The sequence below is a fragment of the Pseudorca crassidens genome, chromosome 15 (genome assembly GCF_039906515.1).
Source record: "Pseudorca crassidens isolate mPseCra1 chromosome 15, mPseCra1.hap1, whole genome shotgun sequence".
NCBI lineage: Eukaryota > Metazoa > Chordata > Mammalia > Artiodactyla > Delphinidae > Pseudorca > Pseudorca crassidens.
The window spans coordinates 75224018-75237178 of record NC_090310.1 but is presented as its reverse complement, the minus strand read 5'-3'; the positions used below and the strand labels follow the sequence as shown (position 1 = coordinate 75237178).

Genomic DNA, 13161 nt, shown 5'->3' with positions numbered 1-13161 from the left:
GCTGTCTGGCATTTGTGCATGGGCTCAGGCTGCTTAACTCCCACTTTCCTGAGGTCAGGCCTCTTTGGTGAACTTGGATGTTTGTGCCACTGCTGCCAGCAGCTTAGATCTGTCCAGCCAGTAAGAGACTTCTGGCGGGAAGAAGGGGAGTTTCATTGAGGCGACATTGGAAGAGGTGTCTGAGTGATCTGGGTTCAAAGGCGAACCTAGGATCCGATGCGATCTGATGGGGGAGCTTCCTTTCTCCAGCAAGCAGAGGAAGTGGGGTGAAGTTGGCAGAGGTGGAGTTCTGGGTGGGCAATAACTGGAAGAAGAGCAAGGCATTTTTTACTTGTTTGTCGGTAGGAACAATAAGAAGTCAAAAATGAAATTATTTTCAGTGATGGATACTTCTGATTGACTTGACTATCCAACAGCCATTCCCCCTTCTTTTTTACTCATATACCCTGATTCTTTTTCCCAGGCACAGGGTCCAGTCCCAGAAGGTGAGTCAATTGATCCAAGCCAATCACAGCAACTCAGTCTTCCTTGGACAGTTGGACTAGGTGTGGACATGTGACCCAGGGTGTGTCACTGGCTATATAATGAAAGATTTTCCAGAGAGAGAGAGAGAGAGAAGAGAGATTTGTTTCTCTTTGGAATGATGAGTGTGATGCTCGGAGCCATGGCAATCATATTATAACCAGGAGGGGAAACCCTGGAGAATCACAGAGGCACAGATGCAAAGTGCTGCCATTGTTGAACTGTTGAACAAACTCTGAAACCATTTAGACTCTGAAACTTCCATTTAGACCAGAGTTTCTCAACCTCAGTGCTCAATACCCATTTTGCAGCAGATAATTCTTTGTTGTGGAGAGCTGTCCTGTGCCTTAGAGAATGTTTAGCAGCATTCCTGGTCTCCATCAACTAGATGCCAGTAGCACCCACATCTCCATCACGACAATAAAAAAAAGTCTGATTGAGCATGACTGCTCCTGAAATCTTGTTAAAATTATATGTCTTGAGTACTTAAGCCATTGCTGATTGGGAATTTTGGTTCTTGCAGTCTAGACTGCAAATCAGACACAGTCCTTGTTTTCATGTAGCACACAGTCTGGTAGTGGAGACAGAATCATTCATTCCTTCATGTTTTTGTTCATGTGTTTATTTATTTAAACAGATATTAACTGAGCACCAACTATGCTCCATGCACTGTTCTAGGGGCGGGGATATTGCAGGGAACAGAGCCACGTTTGAGCTCTCAAGAATCTGACGTTCCAGTGAGGCAGATGATAAACAGAGCATGAACAATTGGGCAAGTGGTGATATCAGCGATGAAGAAACAAAGTGGGGTGGAGATGTGGAAGGCGCCATGGAGGGGATGCTGCTTCATGTTCGTGCTGACAGTCAGATGGATCCAATGAAGTAATTCTCAAACAAATCATTCGTCTCTCTCAGAGGCTTCATAATGCTAGAAAATCTTTATCCTGCCCAGGAAAACTTTGCCACGTGGACCCCAAAAAGCCCCACTGTCAAGATCTGTTTGGGAGATGCAAAGGCAAACGCTTATCTTGTGACAGCACTTTCAGTTTCAAATATATCATTTAAATGAATGTGAAAAAAACAAAACACTGGTCCTGCTGAGCGTGTGCTAGTCAGAAGACAAGTGAGCTTTTTTCCATGCCCCTCCTCCTCTCTGCCGCTCCCTCAAAATACTTCATGAGGGGCTTCCCTGGTGGCGCAGTGGTTGAGGGTCCGCCTGCCGATGCAGGGGACACGGGTTCGTGCCCCAGTCCGGGAAGAGCCCACATTCCGCGGAGCGGCTGGGCCCGTGAGCCATGGCCGCTGAGTATGCGCGTCCGGAGCCTGTGCTCCGCAACGGGAGAGGCCGCAACAGTGGGAGGCCCGCGTACCGCACACACACACAAAAACCTTCATGAAAGGCTGTATTTGACAAAGCTGTCCAATAAAAGCATTACAAAACAAAACAAACAAACAAAACAAAAACCTTTTACCCTCTGCCTAAAATGCTGTCCCTTCAAGCTATTGCATAGGGTTCAGCTTCAGTGTGACCTATTCAGGGAGATCCCTGCATCTCGCCCCCGCCCCCGCCCCATCCCAGGTCTCCACTTTACACTCAGAGACCCTTAGTCTCCTTAGAGCCTGTGCCACAGTTGAAATTAAACAGTGAAGTTTGTGATGATCTGTTTCTTTCTCAGTTCCCTTCCCAGACTACCAGCTCCATCAGGCCAAGAACTGTGTCTGTTTATATCATCACTCTATCGCCAAGGTTTTATATATTGTAGGTATTCAGGCTTATGAAATTAATGAATGACTACATTTTTCTATTCATTCATTTACTCACCTAGCAGACACTATCAGCCCCCCCACCTTCCACCTGTGTCCATTTGGTCTTTATTCAGTGCACCCCGAATGACTTTCCAGGTGCCAACACCTGCATTCTTTGCCTGAGGGCTTTCACGAGCCACTATGATGAGTTCTGCCCTGCAGGTGGTAGGTAGGAGGTACCAAGGAATTAACGCCCCCTCCTCTCCTGGGAGCAACCCTCAACTAATGACTGATTGGAGTTTGGGAATGACTCCAGCTTGCTCACTCCCTGGGGGAGGGTAACTAAGGTGCGTGTTCTCCATGGTTACCCCAAGCATCCTAATGGGATTAAGCTCCAATTGCCCACCGTGGAAACCTGCTTGATACCACCCGCCACGGGGTCTGTCTTCCTTCCCGTGTCACCTCCCCACTCCCTTAGTGGTATTTCCCATTCTTCCCAAATACTCTTCTCGCACTTGAATCCCTGTCTCAGTGTCTGCTTCTGTGGAGACCCAACCAAAGACACTCAGAGATTCCAAGCACCAACTTGGGGCCAGAGCTGGCTCTGGTCTCCAGGAACAGAATGACCGGGTCCTGTCAAAATGACCGTTTCCTCTGATCGGAATGGACCTCAGACCATGAACAAGCACATCAGTAGATCATCAGGTAATGCTGATGCCACGAAGGGTTAAACAGAGCCATGATTTAGAAAGTGTCTGGAGGGGGAAGGCTGTCTTAGACCCGGTGGTCAAGCAAGGTTTTTCCGAGATGACATCTGGGGTAGAGCTGGAGAATGAGGAGAAGCCAGCCACGGGAAGCTCTGAAGGAGAGGTGTTCTGGGCATAGAACACGACTAATGCAAAGGCTGGGGTTGGCATGGGAAGGGGAGAAGGGAAAGATGGGCACGTTGGAGGAGCAGAAAGGAGTGAGTGTGATGGGGCCCACGATCAAGCAAAAGAGGTAAGAAATGAGGTCAGTGAGGTTGCAGTGGCCAAAATGAATGCACGAATGAATGAATGAATGAGCGGATGACCTAGAGCTAGAGAAATTGGAGAGGAGGCCGTCTGGGGCAGATCTATCCAGCCCCTGAAGGGAGAGGGGAAGTCCCCTGTCTAGGACGGTGGCAGGAACCGCCAGAAATGTTGCAGCTGGACCAGAAATGCTGCTTATTACTTTAATAACCACTTGGAGGTCGGGAGGCGAAGGAAGGGAGCCAGACAAGGTAAGGAGGGAGGGAGGGGGCGCGCAACTGCAGGGCCTCGGAATCTGACAGCATCTGTCACCAGGAAATCACATGTAATTACCCCAAGGGATAAAAATCCGGTTGGGGAAGCACTTAGGGCCGAGCAGAGGGGTGAGTGGGACGGACGTCTGGCCTGTCATGGTCCGCTTCCTTGTAGGCGGGGGAGAGCCCGCTCCCCTGGGAGGGAGACTCCCTGGAGGCTCCTGCAGCCCTGTGTGCTGGGGGCTCGCCGCTCCCAGAGGCAGGGGGTGGATCTCAGGAAGTGCCGCTTGTTGAATGAAGCTGTTATGGATTTGTGGGGAAGCCAGCTCACTCCCACCACTGAACGCCCACTACTGGAGCCCCGCCTTTGGACTTGAACTCGCTACAGAGTCCGGATGAATACACAACCCGTGATACCCAGAAGAGCTAAGCACATTGGCACCTGCTAAAACCTTCATCCAGATGCTTGGTCAGTTGCCAGTGGAACCCATGAGGGGAGGAGCCCCGGGACAGGTATATCTTGATATGTCAAAGGCAGGTAACTAGTGGCGCCACAAACTTGTTGTAAGAGGAAGAATGTGATTCAAACGGACTTAAACAAATAAGGAATGTATTGGTACTTGGAGGGGTTTTATTATTGTGGTAAAGTACACATAACATAAATTTAACCTTTTTAATGATTTTTAAAGTGTACAATTCAGTGGCTTTCAGTACCCTTTCACAGGGTTGTGCAACCATCACTATTTATTTCCAGAACCTTTTTATCATTCCAAAGGAGAAACTCTGTACCCCTTCAACAATAGCTTCCCATTTCCCCCAAGAATGTATTGAGTTTTATAACTAAAAAACCCGGGAGGGGGTGCTGGCTTCAGGCACAGCAAGTGCCCAAATGACTTCAGTCTCCATGCTGCCTCCCCTGGGTTGATTCCGAGATGGAATTTCCCTTTGGGAAGTCAAGCTCAAGTCTGACACCCTCACGATGCCAAATCCCGAGACAGAGAGAAACAAATTCCTCTGACAGTTGCTCAAGCAGAAGCCGTAGGATTCACTTGTATTGGCCTGTCTAGCTTGGCTGAGGCCATGTTGCTATGAACTGCATATTTGTGCCTTGCTTAAATTTATATGTTAAAGCCCTGGTCTCCAATGTGATGTTATTAGGAGGTGGGGCCTTTGGGGAGGTAATTAGGTCATGAGGGTGGAGCCCTCATGGATGGGATTAGTGCTCTTATAAGAAGAGACACGAAGAGAGTTTGCTTCCTCTCTTACTGCTCTCTGCCACATGAGGATATGATGAGAAGACAGCTGTCAGCAAACCAAGAAAAGGTCTCTTACTAGACACTGGATCTGTTGGCACCTTGATCTTGGACTTCCCTACTTCCACAGCTGTGACAAATAAACGCTTGTTGTTTCAGCCACCCTGTCTATGGCGCCTTGTTATAGCAGCCCGAGCAGACTAAGACACATGTGATCGCCCTGAACCAATCACTGTGGCCAGGAGCACTGATTGCTTGGTTGGCTTGTGGACTTCCAGTGGGGGAGAAGGTGTCTTCCCGGAGGAAAATCAGGGTTATGTTATTCGGGGAAAGCACGCTGGTCGGCAAAAATCATAGATGCTCGCTACACCCTGTGCATCGAGCCATCCGTCTGGCCTGAGCAGATGACTCAAGCCAGGGCAGTGAGTGCCATCCCAGGATTCTTGCTGCGTGAATATGAACTCGGGTTGCTAAGCTAACTGAAAGCCCAAGACCACTCGAGGCCACCAGACCAAGAGGGCCACCTGGGTCTGAAGCCAACGCAAAGGAAAACAAAGCTGAGGGACGGAGAGGGGCTGTTCCTGACAACACGAGTAAGTCCCCGGGCCCAGCCGAGCTTAAAGCCAGTTCTGGTTCTGGATGTTATAGTTACGTGAGCCACAAATCTGCTTTTTTGGCTTAAGCCAGTTTGAAGTCTTATATTTTTGTCACTTGTTACCCAAAGACGATTAATACTAGTTCATGACCACAAATCATTTAAGAAGCATGAAGTTAGATGATTGTTAAACTCCCCTCCAGCCAAACCTTCTAAAAAACTTCCTTTCCAAAATTTGACAACAAAGAATTTTACGCGATCTGGGATAGCTTGTCAAGCCAGTGAAATTTTCCTATAGTCACCAACTCACTGTTCACCTTTGGCTGCCCCTCTTCTCCCTCTTCCTGGTCTGTCCTTCTGCCCCACCCTAGGGAGGGAGGATTGGGAGTGCTGGGGGATGACAGTGGTGGTCACAGCTGGAGACTCTGATAAGGTGACATTTGAGCAAAGCCAGGAAAAGGTGAGGGAGGGAGCCATGTGGGATTCTGGAGGACGAGTATTCCAGGGAGAAAAAACAGCAAGTGCAAAGGTCCTGAGGCGAGCATGAACTCGCTGTGTTCAAGAAGCCTGGTGTGGATGGAGGAGAGAGAATGAGGGGGTAGAGTGGTACAAGGTGAGTTCAGAGAGAAAATGAGGGAGAGGGCAGACTGTGTGGGAAGCTGGATATTATTTTTAATATTAACATGATGTTTAGGGTTCTGTTTTTGGTCTCACCAGTTTTTTTCTATCTTTATTGGAATATAATTGACATATAACATTGTGTAAGTTTAAGGTGTACAGTCTGATGATTTGATCACGTATATGTTGTGACATGCTTACCAAAATAAGGTTAATTAACACATCTTTCATCCTACGTAATTCCCATTTTGTTGTTGTTTTATGGTGAGAACGTTCAAGCTCTACTCTCAGCAGCTTTCAAGGATGCAATACACTGGTGTTGACCCCAGTCCCCATGTTGTAACCTTCACACACATTCTCCATCACACACCCAAACTCCCACAGGCCCACATACACCCTTCAGACCTGCACCCACATTGACCTATGGACACTTAAGCACACACACTCCCACATGCACACGTACATCCTTTGCCTGGACACACGTACTCCAACACACTCACCCACATTCTGACATGCACTCATGCACACAAGCACACACACCCAATCGCAAACATGCATGTGCACTCACGTGTGCTCATTTCTACTCACATCTACACGCTCACCAGCAACAGCCTACCCACACACGTCTCCACTCACACACAGCCCTGATGCCCCTCACGCCCGCCTGACACTCCCGTACACATCTCCCTGCTGACCGCTCACACGGTCACTCACAGGCATCCTGCACAGATGCAAACGCACCAGCGGCCTCATTCTCATCCCCTCGCCACCATCTCCCCCAAACCCTCATTTTTCGCTCATTGGGATTCATCAATCATGGGGTCAAGACAGACATTTGAAAATCATCCTGCTGTTACATTATGTCAGGGAAAGCTGGGGGCGGGGGAAGTTTATTAAATTTGGAAGAGTTGCTTCTCTGGGGAAACTCTGAAAAAGAAAGGAAAAAAAGAACCCTCGACTGATGATGGAAAGGCGAGCTCAGAGCGGGGGATTACGGGGATCAGACCAGATCATCTCAGTGCTTTCATTAACCCCAGAGTTTATTTTTTCCCTCTCCTTCTTGACAAGTTCACGGGAGACTGACAGCCACAGCCGACGGCTGCCAACCCGGCCTCTCGAAGTAGAGTCCCTGGTGAAGCCCCCTAGGGGCTGTGGCTGGGAGAGACCTGGGTTCTTGTCAGCTCTGCCAGTGTAGCGGTTGAACAGTGTTCCTCCACATTTGTGTCCACCCGGACCCTCAGAATGTGGTCCAATTTAGAAATAGAGTCTTTACGGATGTGAGTATTTAAGGGTCTCGAGATAAACTCACCCTGGAGCCACGTGAAGACAGAGGTAGAGCTTGGAGGGATGCAGCTACAAGCCAGGGAATGCTGGGGCCCCCAGAAGCTGAAGAGGCAAGGAGGATCCTCCCCGAGAGCCTTCGGAGGGAGCACAGCCCCTGCCGACACTTTGATTTCATATTCTGACCTCCAGAACCGTGAGAGAATAAATTTCTTTGTTTTACGCCACCAAGTCTCTGACTTGTTCCAGCAGCCGAAGGACACTGTATAGACTTTAATTGATCTCATGGCTTGATCAGGTCCCTCGCTCTGCTGGTCCTCAATTAGCTCATCTGTAAAGTGGGATGCCCTTGAACTCGATCTATTCAACAAATGTGCGTTGGGCATCTCTTATGTGCCCGGCATTGGATATATTGCAGGAAGCCAAATAGACAGGAACCCCTGCCCCCATGAAGCTGACATCCCAGAGGGTGGGAGGAAGGTAACATACGTGATAATAAGTAAAGTACTGTGTATGTCAGGACGTGCAAAATCCTCTGGGAAAACATAAAGTGAGGAAGGGGAGCAGAAGCGCTGGTGGAAGGTGGGGGTCTGTATTGTCAAGAAAGGCCTTACCGGGGCTTCCCCAGTGGCGCAGTGGTTGAGAGTCCGCCTGCCGATGCAGGGGACGCGGGTTCGTGCCCCGGTCCGGGAAGATCCCACATGCCACGGAGCGGCTGGGCCTGTAAGCCATGGCCGCTGAGCCTGCGCGTCCAGAGCCTGTGCTCCTCAATGGGAGAGGCCACAACAGTGAGAGGCCCGCATACCGCAAAAAAAAAAAAAAAGCAAGGCCTTACTGATAAACTGTGTTCCAGATGGAAGGCATAGTAAATGCAAAGGCCCTGGGGCAGGAGCAAGCCCTCTGTGCTCAAGAAACAGTAGTGAGGGTAGAACAGAGTGAAAGCAAGGGAAAGTGGCTAAATGCTTTCTAAGTCCCCTTCCAGGGCTAGGTTTCTAGAAGCCTTTGTTTCCACCTGGCTGATATAGCCCAACCTGGAATGTGTATGTCATGGGAAATTCACACAAATTACAGGGAATTTGTAAGTTTGGCTTCTCTCAGGGAGGTAGGACTGGCGAGAGTGCACAGGGCTCTTTCTTGTAGCCCGCACAAAACTTGATTCCACCATCTGGGCAGTAATAAGGGAGGAGGGCAGAAGGTCAGCCTAAAAGGTGACCTCTATGGCTGGACCAGACCTCAGGCTGGATCATGCAGTGAGAGGTGATCCTCTATTGCTCTTTGTCCCCAAAGGTAATTCTCCTCTCTGGCTTCTTTCCCTTCCGAGTCACATTTAAGGATGGAAAGTACTTAATTCTCCTGGACCCCAGAGCACACCGAGAATCCCTTGTATAAAGACAAGGATGCTGGCTTTGGCCTCAAGCGGGCCTGGAGCCAAATCCCCAACCAGGATGGCTGTGGTTCAGCGTTCAGCCCCCCTACTTGCTGGGTACACGACCCTGGGTATTTAACCTCTCTGTACCTCTGTTTCCTTTTCTGCTAATGCGGTAGTGACGGTTACAGCCTCCTGTCCAGGGTTGTTGTGAGGCTTAACTAGGGCTCCGTGTTGTTAAGCTGAATGACTATTCCTGCCTTTGTTGTTGTTGAGCCCTCTCTAGTGGTCATCCTCTGGCAGCGAGGGGATGTGAGGAAGGACAACCAGAGCGCATGAGACATGCTCCCAGCTCTCAGGATGCAGACACGCGGCATCACAGAGAGACGGTCACCTGCTCCTGACTCTAGGGACGTAGGGTGGGGGAGGGCAGGCATTGGGGCAGTCCAGGAGCGGCGTTGGGGGCGGTCAACTCTCCCAAGGTGCGAGTCTGATCTGATGGGTTATTTAAATATTTTTACATCAAGAAAGTATTAGCTAATGACCTATGCTAAGGAGCTCATCAACAACATGTGGACAAACTTCTCTGTTGAAGATTATACTCAGTTTGAAGATGCCGACTTGCCAGCACTTGAAAAAAAAAAAAAGAAGCCAAAAGAATGGGTGCCAAAGATTACAGTACCTGAGCCTTTTCAAATGATGATTAGAGAGCAGAAGAAAAGAGAACATGAAATCTAAATCAGATATTGAAATGGCACGCAAACTGCTCAAAAAACAAGAAGAATCAGAGTGTAAGAAAAACTTCCGAGCCAACCCAGTTCCTGCGTTCGTGTTTCTCCCCCTTTATCATGATATAGTCAAGCAAAATGAAGAACGGAGGAGGTGTACGAAGGAGAAAAACGAAGAAGCTCTTTTGGCCTCGCAAAAGCCGTTTAAGTTTATTGCAAGGGAGGAACAGAAGCGAGCAATTTGGGAAAAGCAGCTGAAAGACTTTTTTAAGTCTAAAAAGAAAACAAACCGATTTAAAGCTAGACCTATACCTCGATCTACTTATGGTTCAACTATCAATGGCAAGTTAACAGAAGAAGAGCTCTGTAGAAACATTAGGACGCAGCAGAGAACCCAAGACTTTTTACAGAATTCATCCCCTCTGCCTTGTAGTCCAGCTCGCAGAAGTTATGCTACAAGGAAGCCCAAGTGTCCTGAACAGGCTGAAACGTCCAAGTGTAAACACAACGTTAGGTGCCAGGCTGCTGATTCCGAAGACCGTCCTGAGAGATATCAGAAACATCATTCAGAACAGAAGCGTCCAAAAGCCCTGACAGTCTGTGAACCATCTGACCTTCATGCAGCCTCACGTGCATCCACTAAAAGAGAGAAAATCTTGTCAGATATTGAAGCAGGTGAAGAAAATTTAAAAGAAACATATTGGCCTTATCTGTCTCCAAGGTGCAGGTCACCCGTAAGAAGTACAATTGCAAAGTCTGTGCCTTGTAGCTTCAACCCTCCCATGCCCACGATGTCCTCCAGGGGAAGAGAACAAGCCACAAGAAAGAGTGAAAAGGAAAGGATGAGAGACTACCGATGAGAACTAGAAGAAAGAGAAGAAAAATTTAAAAACAGGCTGCTGCCGTTTGAAAGAGTTGCTCAGAAAAATGCAAGAATGACAGCAGAAAGGCATTATTCTAACACCTTAAAAGCGCTAGGAATATCTGATGTTTGTTTCAGAGAAAGGCCAAAGCAGAAAAATATTTGAGTACTTCAGCAATCAAAAGATGAAAAGTTTCACTGAAGATAAAGAAAGCTTTAATGAAGAAGAAAAAATAGAAGAGAGAGAGAATGGGGAAGAAAATTATCTTGCTGATACCAACAGCCAAGATTCTTACAAGGAAACAGGTGAAGCTGATGAAGAGAGTGGAGAAGAGAACTGTGTTGACGAATAAAACTGAATCAGTCAGCAGGGTCTCCTCTCTGTGCCCCTGCTGTTGTTGGCAGCATCGGGGGTCAGGAGCTGCGCTTGTGGTGTTAAGGACATCTATGGGAATCCGTCTGATATGTGCAGGTCTCTTGAGCAAAGTCCTCATGTAGCCTGAAAAGGCCGAATCCAGCTGATGGGTGATTTGGTCAGTTGGAGTCAGGCTTTGTCTATTCAGTTTTTAAAATCACTACCTATGGTCTGTTTGCAACTTTGATCTTCTATTTTTTTTTTTTTTTTGCGGTATGTGGGCCTCTCACTATTGTGGCCTCTCCCGTTGCAGAGCACAGGCTCCAGACACACAGGCTCAGCAGCCATGGCTCACGGGCCCAGCCGCTCCGCGGCATGTGGGATCTTCCCGGACCGGGGCCTGAACCCGCGTCCCCTGCATCAGCAGGCGGACTCTCAACCACTGCACCACCAGGGAAGCCCCCTTACTTCTATTTTTAAAAAGTGTTTGAGAATCACAGCTGTCACAAACTGATTAGGTATAAAAATATACATTATTTCATCATTTTGGGTGGAAAAAATTGCTTAGCATTGAGAGCAGAGGGGAGTATTGGCCTTTGGTGAATTGTTTGAAAAAAACGTTCTGGAAAGCATGAATCAATACATATTTTAAAATTGTAAAAAAAAAAAAAGGAATGTATTAGCACAGTGGTTGTTCAAGAAAGATTGACTGAGCACCTTGTGAGTGCCAGGCCCCGATCTAAGTGCTGGAGACAAAGCAGCGAACAAGACGCAGTCCCTGTGTGGCACGTACAGCCTAGCTCAGAGAGGAGACGTGGAAAAATAAGTGAATACACAGACAATGAAATACACCATCTAATAGCAGGTAGAGAAGTGCTATGAAAAAAAGATGAAACAATTTAAGAGATAGAAGAATGAGATGGGGAAGAGGCAGACGTTCTACGCAGGACAGGGAAAGCATCGCTGGGGAATGACATCCATTCCCCATTTATGACATTTATTTATCCAAATAAAGCAAGCCAGCCTTGGAGCCGGTTAAGGAAAGGGCTCTCCAGGCGGTGGAACCAGCAGCTGCAAAGGCCTGGAGGCAGGGCGATCCCTGTCCCGTTGGAGGAACGGCAAGCAGACCGAGTGTCGCTGGAGCTCAGTGGGTGATGGGCAGTGTGGCAGGAAATGAGGCCTGGGAGAGAAAGAGTTGGGGCCAGCTCAGGTATTTAAATGGAAGAGTGAGTGAAGAGGTATTTAAATGGTGATTTTGAACAGTAATCTTTAAAATCATTACCAATAGAGCCATTTCTGGGGCCGCCTTTCCAACCCCCAGTATGGTGTCTTCCTTTCTGGGCTCTGATACTTCTCTCTGGCCCCCTCCATCCATAACTAGCCCCCTGCCCCTCACCCCCAGCTCCTTCCACAATTCTCTCTCCCACACTGGCTGGCTTTGGCAGAGACTCAGACCTCCAGCTCAGCCTGGTCAGCAGGAAGTCACCCTCGGCTCTGATTCTGAGTAGAAGCCTAACCCCCGGGGCTGGGTATTTCCTTTGGTCGGATGAATAAACTCAAGAGAAGGGGGCTGTAGAGACCACTGAGGGAAGAGATCAACGGGGTCTTGTGAGCAGGGCAGGGTGAAGGAGTCCCCCAAACTTCTCCACCAGAAAGAAACTGGGGTGATAAAGATGCCTCTTTGGGTTCTAAATCCACCATGTCTCTTCCCCCAGGACCTTCCTCTCTCCTTCAGGTCACCGGGACCCCGAGGCCAGGGGACATCTGGAGTCCATTAGAATGGCATCAATCCCACACGGGGATGTTTTGACTGGACCCTTGGATGGATTTCTTGTACATTAACAGTGTTTATTTTCCAATAAAGATTCTGAAGTCAAGATTGCTGCCCTGGCCTCTTCTAAGGGGGGGAGAGGAGCCGGAAAGCCTGCCCTGCTGACCCAAGGGTCCTTGGGTCTTCCAATGAGGATGGTGGAAGCTTCGAGATGGGGTATATCACCTTGTAGGTGGTCAGAACCCAAGACTGAGCCCAACCCTCTCATGATACGTAGTCTCTGTTGTAGCTATTCAGCGGTGCCCCTGCAACACAAACAGTCACAGACAATACAGAAACCAATCAACAGGGCTGTGTGTCGATAAAACTTTATTTGTAAAAACAGAGGGGCCACAGTTTGCTGACCTCTGCCCTGTGGTATCCCTATGCTTCCCAAAAGATCTGGGGAACGGTATGTGATCAATAAGTATTTGTGATCAATAAATATTTGCTGATTTTGATGAATGATTCTTGCTGTTCAGGAGCTGTGAGACCTTGAGCAAGTCACTGCCTCTTTCTGAGTCTCCATTTCCTCATTTGTAGAACAAAGAGGTTGTACCAGGTGAGTTGTGATAGTCTATGAGAGTAAACCCATGGTATTTCTGCATTATTTTCTTATCTTAAAAAAGTGTCGTGTGTGTGCATGTTCTGCAGGGATTTATACATTTTCTTGGTGCCCTTCTTTGATCAACTTCCTATCACTATTTCTTTATCTAAAAGGTCTGGTCATAAATTACTGTGGGCCTCTGACCTTCACAGTT

At 48.3% G+C, this 13161-nt stretch overlaps 1 pseudogene; it reads left to right on the top strand.

Moving 5' to 3' along the window:
- The first annotated feature begins 9118 nt into the window (after positions 1-9118).
- On the top strand, positions 9119-10670 carry LOC137206467 (protein FAM161A pseudogene; annotated as a pseudogene).
- The last annotated feature ends 2491 nt before the right edge of the window (positions 10671-13161 follow it).